This window comes from Lissotriton vulgaris, chromosome 10 (assembly GCF_964263255.1).
Source record: "Lissotriton vulgaris chromosome 10, aLisVul1.2, whole genome shotgun sequence".
Taxonomy (NCBI): Eukaryota; Metazoa; Chordata; class Amphibia; order Caudata; family Salamandridae; genus Lissotriton; species Lissotriton vulgaris.
In genome coordinates, this window is record NC_141698.1 from 352,968,127 (window position 1) to 352,974,732 (window position 6,606).

Here is a 6,606-nt window from a genome sequence, read left to right on the forward strand (position 1 = left end):
GAGTGTAGAACAGCTTTTTAGAGCACCAGAAATTAACTGGTACTCTGTGCAAAGTTGATGTAAAAAAGTATTGGGTATATATATTTGCTGGCAGTCCCGACAGCGACCTGTGGTCACGCATTCAGATAACTACAGTTATCCCAGGATCACTAAAATGCAGGCTGTTTGAACTTCAAACATAAATGAAGCACTATATGAATTAAGTTCCAGGCCCCGAATAAGTGCCGTCGGGAACACCTTCAAACCAATGGCTCAAATAAAACACAGCCTGTAAAAGCCAGAGGGCAACAATTCATTCATCTAGACCGGCCTGCTTCCACTTTCTTTGTGTCAAAGGTAACCAGAGAAGATTCAGGGCAATGGCGTGAACAATAAACTCCCGACTCATTTAATTTAAAGCAATATGGGAAGTTTTATAGGTCTAATTGGAATGGTTTTAATGGGGTGCTACTGATTGTCGAATTTGTTGGGTCTGCAAATGCACCTTATTGGTAGGATCAGTCAGATGCTGTGAACCCACGTGTTAATTTATATTAAGAAATCTTTAGTCTCTGACTGACTGCACATCTTGTTTCTTCCTCCTGTAGATTCCAGTAAGAACACCAAGGCAAGCACCAAGGCAAGCTCCGCGATGTATCTACGTTAATAACATAAAGATATGCAGACGCATGCCTGGCTCCCGTTCATGTGTTGGTCGTCTCGTCAAGGACTTGGTCGCATGTTTGTCCCGTTGAGATCCCCTTCCCTCTGTGTGTAACTCACTTCTGTCTGCTATATTGGCAACCCTTTTGTTGTGAAGGCTCACTTCTTCTGAGGAAAGCACTACTGTTTTTCAGTATTACTTGTAGAACCTCAATAATTTTCACACATTAATTCGCTAAATGTACCAATTGTAAGGTCATGGCAAGCGCAAAAACAATATGAGCAAACACATCTCTAGGGTAGAGTGAAGTGAGATGGATATTCCATTTGATAATTTTCAAAGCAGGCTCGCCTCTGTGACATTATGTGAAAATAAAGAAACCACATTAAAAACCGTATGTACAAATGTAGATGATGTAGAAAAACAAAAGAGGCAATGGTTATTAATCAAAAAAGGTCGAATGAATACATTATGGTTAATCTTAGGTTTATTTTGAGGTTAGGGTTTTGATCATGCATAAAAACAGGGTCACTGGATTTTTCTGATATGTGTGCTCTTTCTGTTTTCCATCCAATTTCCGATTTACTGCAATTGAACCATATTCCACCATCTGCTGCAGAACATATTTCAACAAAAAATACATCTGCCTCTAACGGATCACAAATTACAAAAAAACCCTGTAACACAGGTGGCAGACACTTTGCAGAATTTAATTGTCCACGTTTCTGTCCTTGATTGCGGTATTCAGGTATTCACTCGTGCAAACAATGTGAAACTTAAGGTCCCCAATTGATTGACTGTGAAATACTTTTGTTTACAGCATGAACAACATCCTTACATATTTAATTGTAATCCTAACAGAGTGGAGATAAAGATTTTCTCTGGGTTGTTAAAGTGTTTTGTTTCATTATTCGTCCAAACTCATGTTGTTCAAAGAAGACCATGTCCTAAACAAAACAATCCTATACATTTTACTCACTCTTTTCAAAGCTGATTTCTTAAATCCTATTGTCTTCTAGGGTGATACTTATATTATAAAAATCTAATTCTGGGGGAATGCTTCTTGATGATAAAAGTTGATTCTGGTGGGCCCTACTGAGGACATAGAGTAACACAAAACTGAAGACTAGTTCCAAAGCGCAAATAGAGCACACAGAATAAAAGAGAAACTGTTTTAATTTTAGATGTAGGCTTCCTTTCTACTTGGTGGCACATTGTAAGTTTAAAACAAGGTATACTATTCTGGGAATTACAAAGGGGCAGTGTCAATAAAATTGAATTTTTATGTTTTCAAGCAATACAAAATAAATATTTGTTGGTAAATAACAAATCCAATATGATCTGAATAATGTCTATACGTTTCTTTCCTTAGAAAACTAAGTATTGTGCATACTGTTGCTATCCATTAATAATAATGAGTCTTACAAAAACAAATTGGTGAGATAATATTGCCATAGAATGTTTTAAAAATGCACACAATTCTCTTTTTCCTACCACATAATGTCATCGTCTTTCCATATAATTCCAGTGGACTAGGGTAAGGTTCAGAGGTTGCATTTGGTTTGGAGTGAATGCTAGCACTACAATTAAAGTAACATTAGAGTTAGGTTAAGAGCTAGATTTACAGTTATGACTATGGTAAGGGTTAGTTTAAGAGTTGATTTTAGAGGAATGGGTATATTTAAGATACGTGTGAAGCTGACTGGGTAAGGGTTATGGTTAAGGTCGATACCATATTGCACTCAGAATGCAGTCTTGATTATTGGAGTTTCATTGTCAAATGAAACATTTTTCATTATGAAATGTGCTTGTTGTGTTCAGCATTGTGTATTTGTACGTATAGCATTCTTTACTTTAACTGACACTCGCCACTTTAGGTGTTTTTTGTATTTTTTACCCCTTAATCAAGAGGCGAGTGGAATAATAAACTTTCTACATTTTCAGTTTCTAATATTTAATTTTCATTCACTGGTCTGCTGATATTGCAAATAGACTATTGCTCGGATTACCTTCTCCTCAATACACAGGAACTATTGACCTATAATCGCTGGTTCTGCCGAGTGTTTCTGTTGCCGAGCTCCAAGGATTCCTAGTCTTGACTTATCCTCAGACCCCTTCTCCCACCAGCCTAACTTCTGTCCCTTTATTTCCCTCCTCCAGCTTCCTTTTCATCACTGCATTCTCTCTTTGTCACTGCTCTCCTATCTTTCTCTTCTTCCTCCTTTCTCCCTTATCTGACCTTGCAGTCTTTCGTCTGAGGCCGAAGTGACAAACTAATCCCAGTTCCAAAAATGTGTGCTGTTGCCCATCACCCACAACTGGTAGCTGGATGTTGTTCTTTTTAAGGTTGGGAGCAATCCCAGACAGACAATAGAATAGTGTTCTATTTCTTGAAATTCACTGAACACTAAAACCTATTGGGTCTATATTCATCAGTGCTTCCTGAGCTGCCTGGTCTTATTCATCATGTCTGAAGAACAGTACCAATAAAGAGAGTGACACTGCCTGACTATGGTTAAATGTGTTTTAATGTTATTCCTTGGCTGACGTCTAAGCATCCTCTATTTTGCATGCTTTTTATATTTTCATTTGCACCCAAACCAAATAAATCAGAGATGTGTTTCAGTCAATTGCAAATATTACATGGCTTTCTTATTGCTTAAAATGCAATGTTGCTTCACCTGATTAGCTGTCATTTTCCAAACCATAAAAAATTATCAAATGAGTTTTGAGTCGGTTCTATTTCTTTACCATGGCACATACACTTTTCTCTGGCATGTTTGAATAAGAGCGTGGCAGGAATATTAATCTTCTGACCAAGTTGTGCTCTATAGAAAAGTATTTCATTATGTCACTCTTGACATGTGCTCAGCACTCCCCTACCCTGGGTAACAATCCATGGTGCAGACTTAGATTCGCAGGGAACGAGGGATGACTCTTTAACAGGCTGATGCAAGACTACTGGGCTACACCTGTTGGCCTTTTCTGATATAAGTGCCCTAGGGAGGGGGTGTTTGCCAATTGCAGTGGTTGCCATATCTACAGCTAGAGTATTAACATTTGAAGGGAGATTACCCACAACACAAGACGCAGCGATATTTGTCCGACTAGGATGAGTAGTGATGGGGTTCTGCATGGTGGGTGCTAGGCTCAAAGACCTGCGATATTCTTGGATGAACATATCTATTGCCTCGCATCTCTTCAATAGTCCCACTACACATGTGTTTAACGTGTCCACTATGTCTTTCGCGATATTTGTCAAGACGGGCTCCAGGTGTGAAACAATTAGACCTTCAATCTTCAAACTCTTTTATCTCTAGGTGGCCAGTGGAGGAGAAAGAAGCTCAATTATATAATTGAGGGTAACATTAGAAATACCCCTAGACAAAGACAGAAGTCTAAACAAGTCTGCTAATAAGCTTCACCAAAAGGAACTGCAATTTTGACTCCACTGGTATGTATCTATTGTGCACCAAATAGTAGGAGGAATCTCTGACAAGAGTTCTAGACAGAGATGGGTACAAACAAATACTTCTACTTTTTCAGGCAGCATTAAAGTCAGCAAAAAGAGACTGCGCAGATTGATAGTCGCAGGAGATAATATAGAAATGAGGAACATCAATTTTCCCGGTTTTAAGTAAGTTTGAAAGATGATATTAACTACTCCCCCTTCACAAATTTGAGTCAGTGTATTGACCGGGTTTTTGGTTCTATTTCTGAGTGATGGTGACTTTAGCTTGCTACCATCCTAGATCCCTATTCTTAGCTTGCTTTGGTCCTTTTCAGGCCTCTTTTCAGACCTAGAAGCATAAACTAGAGGATAGCCGTTTTATATGATGATAGATCCCTTATTTCTGACTCTAATCCATCTATTGCCTATTGGCTTTGACATAATTATGTGTCCTTTCATCATTTTCAGGCCTGAAGACCTATAGTAGAGGGTGGATCCTGTAGATCTGACTTTATATTACCTATTGGTAGGGTTTGTGTATGTACTTTGATAGAGCTATGTGTCTATTTCATCCTTTTCGGGCCTACAAGGCCCAGAACCAGAGAGACTCCATTTTGCTTTCTGCCTCTGCTGACTGAGGAGCTTGCATGGTAAAGGTAATGTTTATAGTTAAGCCTGTTGTGTGCTAGATGAAAGCCAGCGGAGACTGGTTCTTATAGAAAGAATGTGTTTGTCTCTTGGGTCCAGACGTAACATGCAGATGGTCACTGCGGTTGCGCGGAGAGCCTTGGAGCTGGCACAGGAATTCGGTGGGAGGCAGCTTTCTGTTGGAAATTTCCATGAGGAGAGAGCATTCTATATTAGCGAAGTGCAGAGAGGCAGAGTGTTCAGATGGTTTTGGAGCTGAAGAAAGCAGTCAGAAGCAGTTGTGGGCAGAAGCAGTTACTTGTCAGAAGGAGTTGTGATCAGAGGGAGCTGGTCAGAATGAGATGCAGTCTGGAGAAGATGCAGTCTGAATAAGTTACTTTGCAGTTGGAGTAAGATGCTTTGGAGACAGAATGAAGTTACATCATGAGAGATCAGTAGGAGCAGGCAGTTAACAGCTGGAGTTTGGAGTGATACCTTTTGGAAGAGACTGAAGTTATATCGTGGATTAGTCTGTGGGAGCAACTGGAGTGAGTTGGACATTGGAGCTGGAACAATCAGACAGAGTGAAGAAGCTAGTGGAGCAGATGGTTATCAGAGCGGCAGAAACTATATCATTAGACTGAAGTTGGAAGGTGAAGACAGTTCATGGGAGAGAGGAATCCAGTGCACAGTGACCGGCGCAGATGTGTGTCCAAGAGTGCAGAAGAGAATCTGAGATGAGCCAAGGCACAGACGAGAGAGGGACCCAGATGACAGCTAGAACAAGACTTCATAATAATCAGGTGATATCTGTCCTGTTATATTAGTGCCTATATATATATATATACATTAATCCTTTCCTTTATTTCCTAGGCTATATTCCCTACTGTATTGTTGCACTGATTAATCCCTTTACTTTCAGCGGTGATAATTCATTATTTCCCTTTTCAGCTACCTACAGTTCCTGTCAGCTATATGTGGATGTGTTAGTAATAAAGCTTTCCATTGTAATAAAGAGACCCGGCAGATCTATGTATTCCTTAGATGTGTCTATTCCCCTTTACATTTCATGCTATGTCTAGATTGCTAGTTATTGTGATGTTATATTTTGCTATTGTGTAATAAAGGGACCCCAGTTCATAGTGAACAGCTGTGCAAGTGTTATTTCTTGATGAGACTAACCTTTCTTCTAGTCAGATGCTGTTATGTGGACGGATGTGTTTCTCGTCCGGGTAAGTAGTAACTGAGCAAGGGAGCAGGGAGCGCCTAAATCAGAGAATAACCTTTGCATACCGTGATTTGGCCATTCTTGTTTGAGAGGATTGAACTGTCTATCTATCACATAAAATATGATATTGTATATGAGACATTCCCAGTAGATATTAGACATATAGAGAAACTTCCCAACAGAGAGAGAGAGAGAGTTGAAGGTATCAATAGGACAGTGGCGTTACTGAGAGCACCAGGGGGATATGGTGTGTATGCCCACAGGATTGCGGCTTGAGAGAGCACCGGGAGGATACGGTGTGCATGCCCGCAGGATTGCGGCTTGAGAGAGCACCGGGAGGATACGGTGTGTATACCCACAGGATTGTGGCTTGCGTGAGCACTGATTGAGGTCAGTGTGTAATGGTAGATGCATTAGAACTGCTCTCCACCATGAGGAAGAGAGTAGCATAGTCTGGGCCAGATTGCCGTGAGACTATAAGGTGAAATCATAGGTAAGCATGGGCGGAAAATCCGTTCCACTCGCGGATTTTGCGGATTTTCGGTAAATTCGCAATCCGCGAACGCTCGCAAATTTACCGAAAATCCGCAAATTTGCAGGCAGCGGATTTTTTTTTCTTGGTGATACAATTTTGCGGCGTGCGGTGTAAGTTCGCAA

General features: G+C 40.3%; 1 long non-coding RNA gene across 1 annotated transcript in view; it reads left to right on the forward strand.

The window, feature by feature from the left end:
• Positions 1-3,149, forward strand: part of LOC147685240 (uncharacterized) — a 51,833-nt gene extending 48,684 nt beyond the window's left edge. Inside the window, exon 4 of the long non-coding RNA XR_015300424.1 lies at positions 588-3,149. This is a non-coding gene — a long non-coding RNA (uncharacterized LOC147685240). The remainder of the gene's footprint in view (positions 1-587) is intronic.
• The last annotated feature ends 3,457 nt before the right edge of the window (positions 3,150-6,606 follow it).